This window comes from Antechinus flavipes, chromosome 1 (genome assembly GCF_016432865.1).
Source record: "Antechinus flavipes isolate AdamAnt ecotype Samford, QLD, Australia chromosome 1, AdamAnt_v2, whole genome shotgun sequence".
NCBI lineage: Eukaryota > Metazoa > Chordata > Mammalia > Dasyuromorphia > Dasyuridae > Antechinus > Antechinus flavipes.
The window spans coordinates 292038780-292061215 of NC_067398.1; the positions used below are offsets into that span (position 1 = coordinate 292038780).

General features: G+C 34.4%; 1 long non-coding RNA gene across 5 annotated transcripts in view; it reads right to left on the minus strand.

Annotated features, from left to right (window-relative positions):
- Window positions 1-2225: 2225 nt before the first annotated feature.
- Window positions 2226-22436, minus strand: part of LOC127538763 (uncharacterized) — a 197991-nt gene continuing 177780 nt past the window's right edge. For all 5 annotated transcript variants that reach the window (XR_007947757.1, XR_007947758.1, XR_007947755.1 and 2 more), the window contains 4 exons: window positions 7756-7829; window positions 7216-7358; window positions 4562-4785; window positions 2226-3308 (listed from right to left, as the gene is read on the minus strand). This is a non-coding gene — a long non-coding RNA (uncharacterized LOC127538763). The remainder of the gene's footprint in view (window positions 3309-4561; window positions 4786-7215; window positions 7359-7755; window positions 7830-22436) is intronic.

Here is a 22436-nt window from a genome sequence, read left to right on the forward strand (position 1 = left end):
CAAAGAACAAGAGGAAAAACAGGATGGATTTTGATCTACTTTTTTAGAAATAAATTTCTGTTTTGAGGGGGAAAATATTTAAAGAAACAACATGATATATATATATATATATACACATATATACATACATATATATGTATATATGTGTGTGTGTGTGTATGTATATATATATATATATATATATATATATAGAGAGAGAGAGAGAGAGAGATATATATATATATATATATATATATATATATATATATGGACATGGATGGTTGATATTCAAGGCCAGCTGGGATATATATATAAATATATATATACCCCTCCGCCCAGGACAAAGGGTGAAACAGTCTAGTGTCATCACTGGCTGCTCAAAGTCTCGCCATTTCTTTGCCTGAATATCAGTGAACTGGAGGGTATCCTTCCTTTCCTTCATTAGCTTCCCTTTCTGCTTCATGTTTTTCCCTAAGCATCCTATCCTTTTCTGCCTATGCAAATATTCATTAAAATCATTATACTCCAGTTTGCATTTTCTCTTGGCTTGGACAATATTATTTTCATGGGCACAATCTCCAAATTCCTTTTCATAAGCATGGAATTGGGTTGCTATGTTTTAAGTCTGCTCAGCACTAATAATTGCCATCCATTTGTCAATACTGAAACCCAGATGGCCTTGAATATCAACCATCCATGTCCTTTTCTCGTCATTTTTTTCCAGTTGATTTTTCATAGTTCTTATGACTGCAAAATCCCCAAACACAATATTTAGTGGATAGATTGCTTCATTTTGCATCAAACAACCTTGGTTCAAATCCAGACTCTGTTACCTATTACCTGTGTAGCTTTGGAGAATCACTTAATCCTCTCTGAATAAAATTCCTTTTTATAGAATGAAGAGGCTGAACTAATTGACTTCTAAATTTATAGTTCTATGATCCCATGTTTTCTACATCTTTCAGCAGTTGTGTTATGATAAAGATATAGTCTGCTATGGAATACTATTTATGAAAATCTGTCTCTTCCCTATTAATAATTTGATTGTTGGTATTCTTGATGTTGATTCTCAGATGATTCCATAAAGATTTTATAAAGTTAGGAAAGTAGACATATAGGTCCATAGTTACTGATGTTGTCTCCACCATAGGCCTCTATGTTCACTTGGTCTAATATGGCTACCTTTCTCATTTTGTTTGCTGTTGTACAATTTCTACCTCCACTTTAAGTATTTTTAGAAAGATATGAGTCCAAATGGGGAGGTGCCATTATCCTTGATTGCTAACTTTGCTATAAAAATATTTAGAGGTTTTCTTCATTTTACTTCTCTGCTCCTTCCATTTTCAGTAATAAATGTCCTTAAGATGACCAGTTTTCTTTAAAATAGCTATCTTTTATGGCTTCTGTGATACTACATTTAATCCCCATCATCATTGCTTGAAAAATTTTAAAAAATGAGTTTACATTCTAAATTGGTATTGTCCTTGGATGCCACATTTCCCTAGTTAGCAAACAGTCAAGAGTTTGCTAAATTGTTTACCCCCTCTCATTGGTTTCCTTGTCATGGCAATTGATTTATACCAGTTAAATTGATATATGAAATTTGTATAGTTTCTGTCTATATCCTTTCATCTGAATCCCATTTTTATCATCAATAGTTTATGTAAATAGTTAAGAATAGAATTATTTTAAATATATGACATGTCTTCTATCCATTTCATTTTTCTAGCTTTGTACTAATTTTTTGTCTTTGATCTCACACAGCAGTGGCCATATAGACAAGTGATTCATAAATGACTCCTACATCAGTAATGATGCTATCTCACTTCTAGAGGTATGGTAGCAGAGTTAACAAACAGAAAATGTAATAATGAGATATCATCATACAAGTCAGGAGGCATTTTTTTTTATATCTTCTTGCACAAATTCATGGTAAAGTGGTAAGCCCTTTGTTGAAGAGCTTCTCTGACTCTGGAGATGCTGGTCCTTAGGAAGATAACACAGTTGCTGAAACCATATGTGGTTTGAACCCCTTCCCACACAAAGGAGCTTTATGTTCAGGAGGCATAGTCTGGAAAACAGGGTCATTCCATGATATAATGTGGTTTTAGAGCAAGATTAAACAGATAGAGAAGCAATTCTTCACCTTTTTTGTGTCATAGACCGTTTTGGCAACTGGGTGAAACCTGTGTAACTCTTTTCAGAACAGTATGTTTAAATTCATGAAATAAAATACATAGAATTGTAAAGGTAAACAATTATATTGAAATGCAATTGTCAATTTTCTTTAATAAAACAAATTTAATGACCCCAGATTAAAAACCTTTTATATAAAAGGTAACAAAAAATTAACATTCATCTTTATCTTTGACTTCTGTATGTTAAATTGACTTTCAAACTGCATTGATTAAAATCTCTTACTTGAGCTTGTACCCTCCAATTAAATTTTATTCCATCTGGGATCTTTTTTTACTTTGAATTAAAAAATTCATCATCAAAAAAGGAATATCCTATATGTCCAGCAAAACATAAAAATGAGAATTGTATACAGAATCTTGAAACTACATTTCATATAACATATTAAAGTAAGTATAAATTTCACAAGTTTCCAAAACTGCCTTGCTTCCTTCAGAACTTCCTTCTGTTCTCTTCCATAGATTTTTTTTTCACATTTCAGTGGTCTTATTTTTTCCTTTTCGATTTAGGCTTTATCATTTTATTAGAGTTATAAAGCAGAGCTGTTAAATATGGGGTTATCAGATTAAATGTAATTTGTAAATATTTTGTTTAATTAAGACAAATACAAAACAGTATAGATGATATGAATATGTAGTTTTTAAATTAATAGTATTATATTTTTTCATTTACATATAAAAACAGTTTTCCATATTCACTTTTATAAGATTTTGAACTCCAAAATTTTCTCCTTCCCTCCCTTCACTTCCTTCTCCCCAAGACAGCAAGCAATCTTATATAGATTAAATATGTACAATCATGTTAAACATATTTCCATGTTAGTCATGTTTTGAAAAGAAGACTCAAAACAAAAGGGAAAAACCACAAGGAAGAAAAAAAAAAAAGTGAAAATAGTATACTTTGAGCTGCATTCAGACTCCTTGAATAAGATCAGCATCTTCCATCATGATTCCCTTGGAATTATCTTGAATTATTGCATTGCTGAGAAGAGCTAAGTCTATCAAAGTTGATCATCACACATTATTGTTGTCACCATATACAATATTCTCTTGATTCTGCTCCCATTGGTCCTCTTTTGGGTCAATATGGCATTTGTATTGTTAAACATTCTCCTCCTTCTAGTTGCCTCCTAACTAAGAAATGAAGAGAAAGGGGGAAAAAACCCTTTTAACAAATCAGCATCATCAAGCAAATTGAATCCACTAAATGGCCATATTAAAAAATATGTGTTTCATTTTGTACCATTATCTCTTTTTGGAGGTAAGTAAGATATTATTGTCCTTATATTAATTGTTCACCTGGTTCTGTACCATACTACCCAGGATTCTCTTTACTCATCTTTTTTTGTCATTTCTTACGGTGCAATAATATTCCACACTATTCATAGGCCACAATTCATTCAATCAATTTGTTTAATTGATGGGCATCTTTTTGGCTTTTAGTACTTTGAATCATTATAGATCTTTCTTAAAAACAAACAAAAGTTTTATTTAATAAGACATAGAAAATGCTACTTTTTTCAGAATCAAAATTATGACCAAATGGGGAAAAACATGATGCTGCTATTTCACAACAAGTTTCAGTCTCTGCAGTTTTGCACATTAGGAATTCATGTACAAACATATTTTAATTCCCAAGCCTATCCTTCATTCCCAGTCAATTCTATTATCATAAAAATTCATCTTAACAATTAAGAGCATTTCTTCTTCTCTGTTAGTATGTTCCAAGGAGAATACAGTAAAAGATAAATATTATTGTGAGATTTATGAGGGCTACTATGCCTTACATGTTTTACAAAACATTTTATTATAGTGTGATGTACCAACTATTACTATGAGGATCAATCCAATAACCCTAAAGCATCCTTATTACTATATCTAGATACATAAGTACTGTTCTAGTTAATCAACTATTCAACTCCTGACCTGAGCCCCCCATTTCTTGCAAAATTCTCTTTTGCTAGTTCATACAAGACATATAAATTCAATAGCAAAAGGCACTAAATAAATTAATTCACCAATTAAATTAAAATATGAGATAATGTTAACCAATTAATAAATAAATGTTTATTAACTATGTGTCAAGCACCATGCATATCCCTAAGTACTGGGAAAACAAAGAGACAAGAGAGTCTCTCCCCTTAAGGACCTTTAGATCTAATAGGGGAGCATAAATGTGTTTTGCATGACTTCCTAAATAAAATTAAATAATTTAATGGAGAAAACAGAGTGCAAACAAAATTTCTAGGAAATGATAAAGAAATGACAAAGTAAGCTGTTCTCTGAATCTTTATCCAAAGGAATTCAATTTTCTAAATTTCTAGCTATTCACTTGAATTTCACTTCTTCCATATGTTAAATAGATCACAAAAGACTCATAGGCTTACTTGTAAATGTTAGAGTGAAGAATCATCTACCTCCTGGAATTTCTTTCTCTTGTAGTAGACTCTTGTAGTCTCTTGTAGTAGACTGGAAGATGGATGACATTTCTTGCTTTGTCTCTAATTCAGCACAAAAGTGTCAAGCAGTGGAATGGGGGAAGGGAGAGATACTATTGTTGAACTATTCCATATGATTTCCCCATTACTCTCAGAGCTCTTCAATTTCCTCACTTAAAAAAAAAAAAACAAACCTATTTTGTTAAAAATGTATTTATTTTTTAAAGCATTTATTATCTCTACCCCTCCCATTAAACAATTTAAAAAACAAAAGCAAAATAAAACTATAGTAACAAATACGCATAGTCAGAAAAAATAAACTCCCATATTAGACATGTCCAAAAATGTATTGTAGACCATCCTTTTTAAAATTTCTTATTTTGTAGTATATTCCCCACCAATCAGAGTTCTCATCTATCAAGTTTACTTATGTCCCTTTGGGAGATGTAGTTTAGAAAAATCACTCTAAATTAGCAGTCCTGAATATAATGGAAAATTAAGTCCTCAGAATATATTGACAATAACTATTATCAGTGAAAAATTAGGAGAAGGGGAACTGAAAATAAATTCTTAATCAAAGTATCAGGTAAAAACTTTTTTTTTGGGGGGGGGCAATTTTTTTTTACACCAGTTTCATTGGGAACATGTTAGACTTTATACTGACATGTTAGACATATACTGACATATACAATCTTTGTAGAATGTTGAAGTTCCATTCAGATTTATTTCTAACTTCAAATTAATTTTTTAACATTTTTATTTATCATATTTTAGATCATATTCTTTTTCTCTACACAAAGGACCTTCTCTTATACAAAGATTTTAAAAGGAAGAGGAAAAAAACAGTTTAGCAAAACCAACCAACATACCAACCACATCTAAAATACATGTAATACCACTAATTCTGGATTTCTGCAATGAAAGGAGAAATCATATTTTCCTAAATCTTTTTCAAGGGCTCATATTTAGTCATCATAATCATCATTATCATACAGAATCTGATTCATTTTGAAGTAATATGCAAATATATGTATATATTGTATGTATAAGTAATATACAAAAAAAAAAAAAAAAAGGAAAATCATTAACCCATACCTGGCGCACGCACACACACACACACACACACACACACACACACACACATTGCCCCCCCATATCTATACACACACACAGAAATACATATACATTTATACTTTTTATATGAATGTATCTATGTATATATAAATACAAATCTATATACACACATATAAACATATACATAAATATAAACTTCTATGTATATATGTATAAATATAAATACAAAAGTATATCTACTTTAATATTAATTTCTATGTGTATGTATATCTATAAATACATAACCATACATATATACATACTTTAAAATATACATGCCTCCCCAACCCTCAACACTGGAACTGGAGCATTGGCCCAGTTTGCATATTTAAGAAGTGCTTCAAGCCTGGTGTACTTTTATCCTCATTTCACCAATTCAAAAATCTTTATAGCTCTGGGATCAGATTATCACCCACAGAATTTAGATGCTTTGATTTATCAGTGATCTCATCTGAGTAGACACTCTTTGCACTCTATCATCAAGACTGGGATCAATCTTCCTCCCCTCTCCAATTAACTGTTACCTAATATGCCCTTCGTAGAGGATCAATTGAATAACTCCAAAACCTCATTTCTGTTTAGAGCAGAGTACTCAAACTATTTACTGGATTTCATTCTTATTACATGATTTGACCCACAGCCTTCTCAGGCCATACTTTGATATGTTGATGAATTGGTAATGAAAGCAGTATTCTGTAATCAGCAGGTGCAAATTCAAATCTTTTCTGTGTGCTCTTGGTGAAAATCATTCATTCAGTTTCTTTGGATCTCTGTTTCTTCATCTATAAACAGAGAGGAAGGGTCAAAAGATCTTTGAGATTCTTTCTAGCTCCAAAATCATGATCCCATTACCTGGATGCCAGAACTAACTCCAATGGTTCAAAGTATAATTCATCCATATTTTTTCATCCTGTGTCTCTTTTATGCATGTTCTTATTTAGATATTATGAAAGGGACCTACCTCCTCACCACGGATGTATTAGTAAATATTTACTAATCAACTCTCTGGGGGAAAACTATAGCCGTGGCACATTTTAAGTTTAATATGTCATTGCTAACATTTCCCTATAACTTTCTTAAGACTAAACAAACAATAATCAATCAGTCAATTATCATTTATTGAATGTCTACTATATGCCAGTCACTGTGCAAAGCTCTGGAGATACAAAAAGGAGACAAAAGGTAGTCCTGCCCTCGAGGAGATTACATTCCAATGTGAGAGACAACATGCCAACAAATATGTACAAAGGAAGCTAAAGAAGATAAACAGAAAATAATTAAAAGAGGTAAAGCACCAGAATTAAGAGAGGTTGGAAAGAATTTCTATAAAAAAGATGGGGTTTTATTTGGGACTTAAAGGAAATCAGGGAAAACAGTATATGGAAGTGAGAAGGAAGAACAACAAACAATAAATCAAGGTCGGATTTATAGAATTTGCCTCTTTCTGAAGTATAAAAGTTCATACTGAAATTTTAATTATTGGCTCTCACCAACTGGTTGTCAATGGCTCCCAAACAGCATGACAGGTGTCTTTCATCTGTTCATGCATTTTCCATATATATTCTATGTTACAAAGGAAGCATGGCATAATTCAGTGGCATCAAACTCAAATAATAATGGATCCCTGGGCAGCCTGTTAAAAAACAACAAATAAATATCATTGATGCTATATAGTATTTATATTTATTTTCTTACACATTTCTCAATTGCATCTTAATCTGGTTTAAGTTATACTCAGGAATTTTTCAGCAATTTAGATGGGACTTTACTGGCTGGAAAGCCAGCATCCTCAAAGTCAAGAAAATCTGGGCTCAACTCCAGACTCTATTACAAATTGCTCACACATCTTCAGCAAATCATTTTATCTTTCAGTGTCCCAGTTGTTAATGTTCAATCATTTCAGTCATAGCTGACTCTTGGGGACCCCACTTAAGATATTCTTGACAAAAACACTGGAGTGGTTTGTTATTTCCTTCTCCATCTTATTTTACAGATGATGAAACTAAGACAAACAGGGTGAAGTGACTTACCTTAGGATCACACTTCAGGCACGACATTCTATCCACTGTGTCACTTAGTTGTCTTCAGTGTCTCCAGGTAACTCCTAAAAATCATAAATTGCAGAGAAGTTGTCAACTTGCAATAATAGAAAGAATTTCTTTCCTGGTCATTCCTTATACAGTGAAATCACAAGTCCAGATTAAAATCCTACATTTTACCTAACAAAAAGGCTGTTAGAACTACCAACTCCTAAAGTCAGAAAGTTGTGTAAATTATTCCATAACACACCTAAATGAATCCTCAATTGTTCAGAGAAGCATTTAATCTTGCACAGGTAGGAGACCTGGTCCAGCTCAGAGGACCTCTAGTTCAATTGTTTCATTTTAATAGATGAATCTGAGGTGTGTGTGTGTGTGTGTGTGTGTGTGTGTGTGTGTGTGTGTTTTAATTAATTAGATTAATTCTAATCTCCCAGGACTGTTATTCTGACTTAACATTTTTTCAATTGGAAGGGAAGCAAGAAGGCTGCATTTGACTATTGTTATTTATTCCAAATGTCTTGTGTTTATGTAACATCTGTCATGCCAAAGGACGTTGCAAAATTATATTTAGCATATGAATGTGTCACTTCATCCAGTGTTGAAATGGAAGAATCTTGAAGCTAGAACAGAACAGTAAGCAACTATTCTAAAAGAATGCAAGGCCTTTCACAATGAAGAATGTGAAATGGAGAAAAACTAATTTGCTTAGGACTTTGATTATCTCATAGACATGGAAACTGCAAAAAACCAAATTATAGACAAACATGACCAAGTAAGAATTTAGACATGAACAATTCTACTATTGTGAGAAACACCTGAAAAAACTCTACAAATCCATCTTTAGGTTCTCACTGTTTCTAATTGATAACATCATAGCTGGATATATTTAAAATGTGGTCAAAACATTGGAAAACTCTGAGTTTCAAACTCACAAGTATCAGTTGTTTTATTTTAAACAAACATGCTAGATTTCATCAGTTCAAAGGAGTACTATCTCTATTCAAGGAGGAGTCACGTTGAGGGGATATATCAACATATGTTGAAATCTATTCTAGTAATGCTGTCATTACTTAAAATATTTTGGAGCTCCTATTTGGAAGTACATTCCAAGCAAGAGCTGCTCAAGGAAATTATACTATCACTTATTATTTACACCCTTTAAAGGGTGTTTATAGTGACATATTTATAGTAATAAGTTACAGGATAGTGTTGCTTTGAGTTTGAATAAAACATGTTATTATCTATTATCATTCCCTGTTCAGAGGATGGTAAAGAAGAATCCTTCCCTTCACCCCAGGGTCAAATCTAGGGTCACTGCTTATTTTTATATGGTTGGTAAGCTAAGAATTTTTTAATGTTTAAATTTGATACAGCATTTAACATTTTTGTTCTTTGGTTCAGTTGTGCCCAACTTGTGGTGGCCCCATTTGGAGTTTTCTTAACAAAGATATGGAAATGGCTAGCCATTTCCTTCTCTAACTCATTTTACAGAAGAGGAAACTAAAGCACAAATTTTGGTGATTTCACCAGGGTCACATAGCTAGGAAATCCCTGAAGCAAGATTTGAACTCAGGAAGATAAGCCTTCCTGACTCTGGGCCTATCACTCTATCCACTACATCATCTGGCTGCTCTTTAAGGATTGCAATATGCCAAACCACTATAAATGACTTTTGACTTTTTCCAAAAATCAGACTTGTTCTCCAAAATTTAGGATTTATCACCACTGACACTAATCAAAAGAATATTCAAAAAAGAAGACGAATAGTCTCTAAGAGAATTTCCAAAGAAGAGATTCAAAGTGCTTTGTGCATCAACTACTATTTTGGCGTTAAGTATTAAAGCCTTGAGATATAACTACTTAGATGTATAACTTCTGGTGATTGAGTCTTATCTAAACTAACCTGAGAACTGTATTCAGATGTATATAGACAGACAGATAATCAAATAGACTTATAGGCATTCATACATATAATACATATAGACTTCTACAGGTATCAAAGACCTGTGTATTACCATGACATACAGATGAGTGATTTAGTCAAGTTAACTCCAGTTCACAATCTCATGCACACCAGTAATCTATTTCTCATATATCTTGTCTTCTGTGCTGACAGAAATGAAAACAGAAACATTTTCCTTTTGGCAGCAGAATGTAATTCCATAATCAATCATATAGCATTCCATAGAATAGACTCCAGAGGTCACCTAGTCTAGCCCATACCTGAATAAGAATCCCACCTCACTCCCTCAACCTACCTGACAAAGAGCTCCAATGAGAAAGAACTCAATATATTGGGGAATTTTGGGAGGCAATTGAGGTTAAGTGACTTATCCAGGTCACACAGCTAATGAGAAAATCTATTCTCATTTTATCATAGATTTTAACTCAGAGATCCACTTGATTCCAGGGTTCTACCACTATCACTGCTATTAAGTATTCAATTTGTTATATCCTGGGACAATGCAATCCACTTTAGGGTAGATTTAATTGTTTGGAAGTTTTTCCTCATATCGAGCCTAAATTTACCACTTTCCAACTTCCATTCTTGCTGCCATTTTGGACCAACAATAATAACTCCATTTCCTTTCTATGCAGCAGCCCTTCAAATACCTAACTCTGCTATGTACCAGCATATGGAGACTCTGAAATTTATCAATGTCTTTCTAAAATTGTATCATCTAAGATTAAACAAAAAATCCATTTGTAGGCTGACCAGATAGCAGTGGGACTATTTAGAAGTGGGATTCTTTTAAACCATTTGTGATCACATTTGCTATTTTAGCTATTATATATGATATTACTTATTCATATTATGTTCATAATTCACTAAAACCCCCAATTCATTTTCAGACAAATTGCTATTCAAATTTACTTCCCCTATCTTGGACTTGAGAATTTGATTTTTTTAAACTTGTATAAACTGTCACATCTGTTATATTTTTTCTCATTGGATTTTGTCCCAGTGATTTCAAATATCCCAAGTTTTATTAGTTAATTAGTTAATGCATAGTTATTGAACATTCATGTGATTTGAACATGCATGATGCCAGATGTTACATGAGTATAAGAAATAGTTTCTTCCTTTGAGGAGTGTATAATCTAGATGAGGAGGTAACAACATCTTATATATTTAAGGTACTTTCCAGTTAATTTTATATATGTTGTAGAAAGTTAATGATGCAAGACATTAGTGAGATGCTAAATGAATAAATATGAAGCTGAGAGGGATAGCTTATACATTGAATGACAAAAACAGGATCCATAAAGTTGTGTACAGCTAAAATGATGACCCAACTCCCAGAGTGTGAAGCTTTCTTAAACTAGCTTATGAGAGTCTAGTGTTATATTTTCTTTTTTTCTGTTTTTTAATAAAAACTTTTTTATTTTCAAAATATGTGCATGGATAATTGTTCAACATTGACCCATGAAAAACCTTGTGTTCCAATTTTCCCCCACTTCCCTCCACCCCCCACCACAGATGGCAAGTAATCCAATATATGTTAAACATGGTAAAGATATAGGTTAAATCCAATATAAGCATACATAATTATACAATTATCTTGCTGAACAAGAAAAATCAGATCAAAAAGGAAAATATGAGAAAGAAAACAAAATAAAAGCAAACAATAACAAAAAGCATGAAAATGCTATATTGTGATTGACACTCAGTTCTTATAGTCCACTCTCTGGGTGTAGAGATGCCTCTCTTCATCACGAGATCATTGGAACTGGCCTGAATCATCTCATTGTTGAAAAGGGCCATTTCCATCAGAATTGATCATTGTATAATCTAGTTGATGCCAATAGTCTCTCCAGACGTCTCTGAAGTTATCCTGCTGATAGTTTCTTATAGAACAATAATATTCCATAGCATTTGTATACCATAATTTATTCCATCATTCTCCAATTGATGGGCATCCACTCAGTTTCCAGTTTCTTGCCACTACAAAAAGGGCTGTCACAAACATTTTTGCACAGGCAAGTCCCTTTCCTTTCTGTAAGTTCTCTTTGAGATATAAGCCCAGTAGAAAACACTGCTGAATCAAAGGATGTGTACAGTTTGATAACTTTTAGAGCACAGTTCCAAATTGCTCTCCAGAATGTTTGGATCCATTCACAAGTCTACCAATAATGCATTAGTGTCCCAGTTTTCCCACATCCCTTTCAACATTTGTCATTATCTTTTCCTGTCATTTTAGCAATCTGACAGGTGTGTAGGGGTACCTCAGAGTAGTCTTAATTTGCATTTCTCTGATCAATAGTGATTTAGAGCATCTTTTCATATGATTATAAATGGTTTCAATTTCTTCATCTGAAAATTGTCTACTCACATCCTTTGACCATTTATCAATTGGACAATGACTTGAATGCTTATAAATTTGAATCAGTTCTCTAGATATTTTAGAAATGAGGCCTTTATTAGAACCTTTGAATGTAAAAATGTTTTCCCAGTTTATTGCTTCCCTTCTAATCTTGTCTGCATTCGTTTTGTTTGTACAAAAGCTTTTTAACTTAATATAATAAAAATGATCTCTTTTGTGTTCAATAATGAACTCTAGCTTTTTTGGTCACAAATTCCTTCCTTCTCCATAGATCTGAGAGGTAAACTATCCTTTGTTTTTCCAATTTGCTTATAATATCACTCTTTATGTCTAAATCATGAACCCATTTCAACCTTATCTTAGTATACAGTGTTAGGTGTGGGTCAATGCCTAGTTTCTGTCATACTAGTTTCCAATTTTCCCAGAAGTTTTTGTCAAGACTGTTATATTTTCAGTGCATATTTACAACTTACAAATTGACAAATACCACATATTGGTTCTTGATATCCTATTTTGTTGTAAAAAAATTATAATGTAAATTTCTCTTAAAGCATGTTAGTCATACATTTTTGGAAGAGGGTAAACATTTATTGGCAAACCTCTGGCCAAATCTAATGATTAAATTTAACATTATTGCCTACATTTATCTTTTGAAAAAAATCAAATAGATTAGGGAGATGCTAATTAGATAGCATGAAAATGAAAAGACCTGAAAATTATAATGAATCATAAGCTCAATATAGTGATTCAACTTAACAGTGACAGACCAACAACCAGAAACTAATATGAACACAGACTTCATTAATGGAAGCATTTTCATCCAGAGCAAGTCAGGCTATAGTTTTCACAGATCGCGTAACATCTGCAATGTGTCCAGTTCCAGATAACACATTTTTAAAATGTTTACAAACTGGAGTATGCCTAAAAGAAGAAAACCAGAAGGCAGAAGGGATTTGATACACGTAAGGAATTAGTAAATTTTATTTTGTAAGAGATAAACTTTAGATAGGACATGATGACATGTTAATAGATTGCCATGTGAAGAGAATTATACTTGTTCTGCTTGGTCATAGGAAAGAAACTACTGGGACTTGGTCTGGGATCTACTGTTGGCCAATCAGTGAGACTGAGAGTAGGTAGGCTTAAGGCAGGGTTCTTAATAAAGAAATCTAGCCAGAAAACTCCAAGATATCTTTTCAGTGATCCAGAGGAAAAAAGAAAACAAATTTTTAAGAACATCTGAAGGTACAAATATGATACCCTATGTGAACAGAGGGTAAGAAGGAAGGGAAGGGGGGAGGGAGGAAGGAAAGAGGGATAGAGGGGAAAAAAGAGAAAAAGGGGGGAAAGATCATTGTTTGATCCTGATGAACTCATTTCTGTTTTACCCAGAAACCCCGAGGGTCTTCCCCTTCCAAACTTATTTATTTATTTATTAGGATTTTTTTTTCTTTTGCTAAGTAAAAGAGGTCATTGTTTGGCTGAAATGCTGCCTAGCCTTCATCGCTGAATGGGTGTGGCTTCAGTCAAACTGAGATCTGTTGAAGACCTTAGCTTTAAAAAGCTAAGCTCTCCCACTATATCCGGGCCCAAGCCCAATCATCCTGATCTATGTCTGGCCACTGGATGTCCTTCAGATGGCTCTGAAGGGGGACATAAGACAGGTGACCTTATACAGCCTTCCCTCACTTAAATTCAATTTTCTTGCATGTCATGTCATCCCCTCCTTGATGTCATGCTCCTCTTAGAGAACAAAAGACAAACAACGATAACAGAAACTAGTAGGGATGAAAGAAAGTTACAGTGATGTGTATTGGAGTTCAATATGAAGTAAAACATCCTAATTATGTATTCTGTGGTAGAAAGCTTCTAATCTTTGAATGTATATGAAATAACCTCATTGAAGCAGAAAGTAGGAAATATTTGTAAAATACTCAGTATAGTGTCTGTAATATAGTAGATATTTAATAAATGCTTATTAAGGAATACTGAATGGTGATACATATCTACTTCTATATATAATTATCTATGTATGTATATGTATACATATGCACACATGTGCATGTTTATACATAATATACATATTTGTATATAGTATATGTGCACATATATAATATACATTAAATCTTTGGCTAGCACTTATTCTAGAAAATCTCAAATTGTAGCCCATTTCTAGGTCTTCACAAAATTAAACAAAGATTCTTCATAAATATTATTTAAGCACTAAAGATAACAGTTTATAGACTATAGAATAGCTTTTATTTTACTCTAAAGAAAATACAGGAAATGTAAAGGGCTTACAAAAGTCATAAACAAATGTAAAAACAAACAAATATGAAGTGGTTTATAAACATTCACTATAATAGTGCTATTTTATATCAAAGTCCTAAAGTTTAGATACCACTAATGATGTAAACTCCTTTCAGAAGGGAAATAGATTTGAGGTACCATTAGGAAATACAACCTTCTTATAGGCCAGTCTCACTTTACACAAATATCCATGTATTTACCCTCCTTGGACACATGCTGCTTTGTAGGAAATATAGGAAACACAGTTTGGGATTTCCAAACAGTCAATAATTCAATAGTCCAGTGAATCCATCTTTAATACATGGAGATTAAAGGCTTGGACTTCTCCAGAAAGGAAATACATTTGGGGCTGCTAGATAGCAAGCCCCTGATATTCTCGTGGGTCCTTTCCACAGAAGGAATGGTCATCTTGTTATGAGGATACATCTGCAGAAATGGCCCAGAATCCCCTGACTCATGTGTGTTTATTACTCTCTGAGCCTATCCTTTGGAATGGACCCAGACTTATCTGGAGGGAATCACTGGATGTTGTTCTTGTTTCATAAGACTTCATGTTGTTCAGTTGGAGAATGACTGAATAATGCAAACAACACTACTTTTTAACTATAGCATCTTTTTTTTTAATTTTTATTTAATAATTACTTTATATTGACACTCGTTTCTGTTCTGATTTTTTTTTTCCCTCCCTCCCTCCACCCCCTCCCCTAGATGGCAAGCAGTCCTTTATATGTTGGTTATGTTGCAGTATATCCTAGATACAATATATGTTTGCAGAACTGAACAGTTCTCTTGTTGCATAGGGAGAATTGGATTTAGAAGGTATAAATAACCCGGGAAGAAAAACAAAAATGCAGATAGTTCACATTCGTTTCCCAGTGTTCTTTCTTTGGGTGTAGCTGCTTTTGTCCGTCATTTATCAATTGAAACTCAGGTCTCTTTGTCAAAGAAATCCACTTCCATCAAAATATGTCCTCATACAATATCGTTGTCTAAGTGTATAATGATCTCCTGGTTCTGCTCATTTCACTTAGCATCAGTTCATGTAAGTCTCGCCAATCCTCTCTGTATTCATCCTGCTGGTCATTTCTTACAGAACAATAATATTCCATAACATTCATATACCATAATTTACCCAGCCATTCTCCAATTGATGGGCATCCATTCATTTTCCAGTTTCTAGCCACTACAAACAGGGCTGCTACAAACATTTTGGCACATACAGGTCCCTTTCCCTTCTTTAGTATTTCTTTGGGATATAAGCCCAATAGAAACACTGCTGGATCAAAGGGTATGCACAATTTGATAATTTTTTGGGCATAATTCCAGATTGCTCTCCAGAATGGTTGGATTCGTTCACAACTCCACCAACAATGCATTAGTGTCCCAGTTTTCCCGCATCCCCTCCAACATTCATCATTATTTTTTCCTGTCATCTTAGCCAATCTGACAGGTGTGTAGTGGTATCTCAGAGTTGTCTTAATTTGCATTTCTCTGATCAATAATGATTTGGAACACTCTTTCATATGAGTGGTAATAGTTTCAATTTCATCCTCTGAAAATTGTCTGTTCATATCCTTTGACCATTTATCAATTGGAGAATGGCTTGATTTCTTATAAATTTGAATCAGTTCTCTATATATTTTGGAAATGAGGCCTTTATCAGAACCGTTAACTGTGAAGATGTTTTCCCAGTTTGTTGCTTCCCTTCTAATCTTGTTTGCATTAGTTTTATTTGTACAAAGGCTTTTTAATTTGATGTAATCAAAATTTTCTATTTTGTGATCAGTAATGGTCTCTAGTTCATCTTTGGTCACAAATTTCTTTCTCCTCCACAAGTCTGAGAGATAAACTATTCTATGTTCCTCTAATTTATTTATAATCTCGTTCTTTATGCCTAGGTCATAGACCCATTTTGATCTTATCTTGTTATATGGTGTTAAGTGTGGGTCCATGCCTAATTTCTGCCATACTAATTTCCAATTATCCCAGCAGTTTTTATCAAATAATGAATTCTTTTCCCAGAAGTTAGGGGCTTTGGGTTTGTCAAACACTAGATTGCTATAGTTGACTATTCTGTCTTGTGAACCTAGCCTTTTCCATTGATCCACTAATCTATTTCTTAGCCAATACCAAATGGTTTTGGTGACTGCTGCTTTATAATATAATTTTAGATCAGGTACAGCTAGGCCACCTTCATTTGATTTTTTTTTCATTAATTCCCTTGAGATTCTCGACTTTTTATTGTTCCATATGAATTTTGTTGTTATTTTTTCTAGATCAATAAAATATTTTCTTGGAAGTCTGATTGGTATAGCACTAAATAAATAGATTAGTTTAGGGAGTATTGTCATCTTTATTATGTTCACTCGGCCAATCCAAGAGCACTTAATATTTTTCCAATTATTTAAGTCTGACTTTATTTGTGTGGAGACTTTTTTATAATTTTGCTCATATAATTCCTGACTTTCCTTTGGTAGATAGATTCCCAAATATTTTATGGTATCAACAGTTATTCTGAATGGAATTTCTCTTTGTATCTCTTGCTGTTGGGTTTTGTTGGTGAAACTATAGCATCTTAATAACTATGACAAGGTTAAACTCCTTTGCTGTCATCATGACATCGCTTTAAGTCCCCTGCTAATGCTCCTTCTGACAACAGGAGCCAAGTCTGAAATCTTCGTAGCCTTAATCATTAATTGGACACTGCCTAAGTCAAATTGGAATCTGTTAAAGCTTAAAAAGCCCCATCTCAGGCATCCTGATTTATTTAGACTCTAGAGGAGAAAATGAGACTGGTAGCCCTCTCTCACTTAAATTCCATTCACTTGATTGTTATGACATCACTTCCCTAAGGTCAGGGATCTCTTTGAGAACAAAGGACAAACAACAACAACAATGCAACTTCCCTTTCCAATAAGTATACTGTTCAGGAAATTTCCTTTATGTTAAGAAAAGGCCAGATACCCAACTTTTGAACCTAGGCTTCCTCATAAAGCAAACCCTGAGGCTAGCACTGCCCAAGAAATTCTTCTTCTCTGATTAGAAGATTTGACTTTAAAATTATTTTGCCTAGGCTACTCTCCTTAAAGCTGCTAATATACTCGAAAGTGTAATGCCGAAGAAACTGAGCAAGACAGAGATTAGAGACCAACTCAATAGTTTATTAAATGGAGAAAAATACTGGGACCAATGGAGTCATGTTTGATCCCAGGGCTGGAGGAGACTATCATCTCAAAGAATCCAGCCCTGAAGTATCAGAGGGCAAGCCTTATATAGGATAACAAGAACACCGACACAATGGGGGAAGTACCTGGGTGGGAATAACCTAATGTGGGGGGAGGCCCCTAGGATGACACAATGGAGGGAGGTTACTGATATTCTAATGACATCTAAAATGGGTAAACCTTTATCCTGTCAACATTAAGAAGGAATGTCTAATAACCTAACGATATAAAACCTTTATCTCATCAACCATTTAAGAGGGAATGATTATAGCTTGGGGTTTTGGGGCAGAGCAACTGAGGTAGACCTTTATCTTATCAAACATTAAGAGGGAAAGGTTATAACCTAAGGCAGAATAACTAAACAGGACAATTGGAGAAACTGGGTCAGGACTTTAAAAAGGGAACTTTGGCACAACAAAAGTACAGGGCTCTCTATCACTTTCTCTCTGAAGATTCTTGATAATCCATTGCTGCCATTTTGTAATCCAGAAAATCCTCTCTTGAGTAAGTGGTCTTGAATTTGTGCTCAAAGGTAGAAAGGGATCCCTTTTCCATTCTAAATCTACATTCCTTTGATCTTCAGTGCTGTGGCTTTCTAAATTATTTTCTGAAAGATGGAGGCAATCTGACACAATAGAAAGAGCACTGGTTTTGGAATCATCAGGGTTGGGCTTGATTCTCCCTCTGAAACTATCTATGTGACCTTAAACAGCAAACCGTTTAACCTTTCTGGATCTCAGTTTCCTCATCTGTAAAATGAGAGAATTAGTCTAGATGTTGTCTTTCTTCCAGTTCCAGACTGATTAACATAAGTAATGATGAGGACAATACAGCCTCACTCAGAAGAGCATCTATATTCCCTAGGAAAGACTCTCTTTCCACATATTATGCATCTTTTGGATGCAAAACCTACATTCCCTGGGAAAGACTCTCTTCCCACATATTATGCACCTTTTGGATGCGAAACCTACATTCCCTAGGAAAGACTCTCTTCCCACATCCTATCTCAAGTATGTTCCTTTTGGATGCAAAACTCAAATTGTTTTGTTTCTGTATAAAAGTAAGCCCTGAGAAAATGTCTCTTTGCAATTCTTTGACATTGCCTACTAAGTGAACATCTTAGTGTCTCTCTCTTTAATAAAGTATTTTTTCTTGCCCACCCTAACTTGATGTTCTGGAGAACTAGGAGACCAACCTATATTCCTGCCTTGATCCATACCTCATCAGTAAGATTCATTCTTTATTCTCATGCTATGAATACCTTCATTGAAAAACTATAGCAATTTCCTTCCTGCTCCTCTCTCTCAAGCAACTAATAAGGAAATAGTTTCAGTATTCTACTATCACAAGGGATTATAAGAACTCTATTCCTTCTTCACCATGAATTCCTACATCTGAGTTCAAAAAACATAACTCAATTTTTTTGGGAGGAGAGTGCTTAAGCAAAGTCAGGAAATGGGAAATGAAAAGGTGATAGCATAAAGGAAAAGGCCTCTATTATGAAACAAGAACAACATCCTGTGATTCCCTCCAGATAACTCTGGGTCCATTCCAAAAGGTAGGCTCAGAGAGTAATAAACACAATAGATACACATATGTCAGGGGATTCTGGGCCCTTTCTGCAGATGTATCCTTGTAACAAGATGAAAACAAACATGAAAAACAATATGTCATACTGACTTACCACTTTAAAATGCTCCTTCACCTCTCTATCCCCAAACTAAGGTATTACAATTGATGGATTTAATATGTGTATATCAATATAGCATTTAAAAATTAACTGCAACCTAAAATGTACATCAAGTAGGATGTGGGAAATATGACAGATATACAATTCAATAAAGCAATATTGATGAAATAATCAGGCAAATATATTCGCTCAGCTTGGGTTTCACAATTTACTTGTCAACTTTATTTCCCTGCTTACTAAGGACTCCCGTCACAATCAAAACATGCAAATATTGTCCATGATTGCTATCCAGAGCTTCTGGTACCAGCACACATCTTTTGGATTTGAAATTTTTAAAAAATAATTCTTTGGATTATTTTCCTTTTTTTCTTCTTTTCCTGATTTGTTCTCTTTCTCTGATCTCTGTTCATAACATGCAAATTAGACACATAGTTTAGCTAGCTGTCCAATGAAGGAAAAAGAGTAACATATCAAAACCTCAAGTGGACAAGTTGTATCATTTCCATTCCTGCCTGTAGGTACTATTGAGACAGAACCACAACTACAGCAACTGGAGAGTATCATTTGTGAACAGAAGGGAGGGTGAGTAGTCTTAGCAGATGGGACTAGGGGGTTCTCTAAAATGAGTACAGTCCCTGCCCATTGTCAGGGTAGAGGAGTCTAAATGACTTCTAGTGGAATGTATGAACCTATGTATTCCAAGTCTCAAAAGGAACAAGAAAAAATTAATTCTATTAATTCATGGGTAAAGCTTTTGGGAGATAGCAGGCAGCCGCAGGCAGCCACTGGCAGCTGGCCTGGTGCAGGCAAAGATGCTTCTTTGCTTGCAAGCAGAAAGACAAAGCATATTGTAAGGACTTGAAGCCAAATAGCAAAGCCTCTGAAGTGAACCTTGAGAGAGAGGAGAGCTAACACTCTTTTCCATTCTATCAAGAGAAAAGGGTGTGATGAACAAGAAAAAAAATTAGGAACTGGGAATTCTCATCTTACCTATTTAAATTGTCTTGGAAATCTGAACTAGTGACCTATTGTTTAATTGAAACAAAGAGCACAATGGGAATATTACATGTGTCCTTACTCAAAGCCATTTTGTCTAGTTCATAGGATAGTAGATTTAGCAATGAAAGATGAACTCAGAGGACATCTACTTCAATTGTATTATTTTACAGATCAGGAAACTGAGGACCAAGGAAGTGAATTGTCTTGGCCAAGATTCTGGTCATTGTCAACCTAGAACATATCCAGGGAAACAAGGGTAGTAAAGGAACTGGAGATTGTGTCATATGAGGACTAGTTGAAGAAAATGGGAACTTTAGCCTAGAGAGGAGAAACCACTAAGACATGACAGTATCCTTCAAATATTTGTAGGCATGTTACTTGGAACAGGAATTAGGTTTCCCCAGCTTGTTCCAGAATATGAGGACTAGCTTAGAAGTTGAAGTGGAATGTACTTTTTCTTTATTATTATTATTATTATTATAGCTTTTTATTGACAAAACATATGCATAGGTAATTTTTCAACATTGACTTGTGAAAACTTCTGTTCCAATTTTTCCCCTCCTTTCCTCCAACCCCTCCTCTAGATGGCAGGGAATGCCATACATGTTAAATATGTTAAAGTATATGTTAAATCCAATATATGTGCATATATATATATATATATATATATATATATATATATATATATATATATATATATATATACAGTTATCTTGTTGCACAAGAAAAATCAGATTTAGAAAGAAGGTAAAAATAATCTGGGAAGAAAAACAAAAGTGCAAGCAAACAATAACAGAAAGAGTGTAAATCCTATGTTGTGGGTCCACACTCATTTCCCATTGTTCTTTTGCCAGGTGTAGCTAGTTCTGTTCATCAAGTAAAACTGATTTGGATCCTCTCATTGTTGAAGGTAGCCACTTCCATCAGAACAGATCCTTATATAGTATTATTATTGAAGTGTATAATGATCTCCTGGTTCTGCTCATTTCACTTAGCATCAGTTCATGTAAGTCTCTCCAAGCCTCTCTGTATTCCTCCTGCTGGTCATTTCTTACAGAACAATAATATGGAATGTATTTCTTAATAACTAAAGCTGTAGACTTCCGGCCAAGATGGCGGAAAGGAGGCAGATAACTATGTAAGCTCCGCATTTTCTCTCAGAATCCATTTCATTACAAGCCTCTGACTTAATGCTTGACTGAAAAAAAAAAAAACAAACCCACAAATAGTTACCAATAGAAGACATTCTCGAAATTCGCCAGGAAAGGTCTGTTTTTGCTCAAGGGTGGGGAAGGTTTTAGATCGGGTGCAGGCAGCCGCAGTGAGAGCACTGGCAGGCAGCCCACAGCTGAACAGACCAAAGGGGAGTGGGGTGTGATTTCAGCCGTCTCTGTTGGGGAGATTTGCTGCAGGTTGGATACTTTGCCCTAGCAGCAAGTCAGTAGCCCAGCAGAGAAGCTAAAAACACAAGGGGTGAAGATTACAACCCCAAACAGCTGGGGTCTCTCAGGACCTGGCCACACCTCCCCCACAGTGTCTCAACACGCTGTCAGAGTCTCAAAGCACAGGTGCAGCACAGTCCTGCTAGTGTCTCACTGCTGCCCCCACAGTCTGTAGAGGAAGCTGGGTAACACCACTCAGCTCCTCCCCCAAAAAATCAGACTCCATTTAGGGTTTTTTTTTTCTTTTTTTTCTTTGCTAGTTTATCTTTGATTCTTCTCTGACAAAATGAGCAAAAAATTGAAAAGGACCTTAATCCTTGACAGCGTCTATATGGATAGAGAGCAGACTCTAAACCCTGAGGAGACTAAAAACAGACTGTCTCCAGGTGAATCCCCAAAGGAGGAGATCATCTGTTCCTCAGCACAGATGAATCTCATAGAAGAAATTTAAAAGGTTCTCACAAGAGAGCTAGAGGAAAAATGGGAAAAGGAGAGGGAGGCTTGGCAAGATAATCTGGAGAAATCATCCCACTCATTTAAAGACAGAGTGGATAAATAAATCAAATCCTTGAAAAATAAGATTAGTGAACTGGAAACAGAAAATAGCTCTCTAAAAAATAAAATTGGTGAAATGGAAAAAAATTCCATAGAACAAAAGAACTCAATTGGACAATTAGAA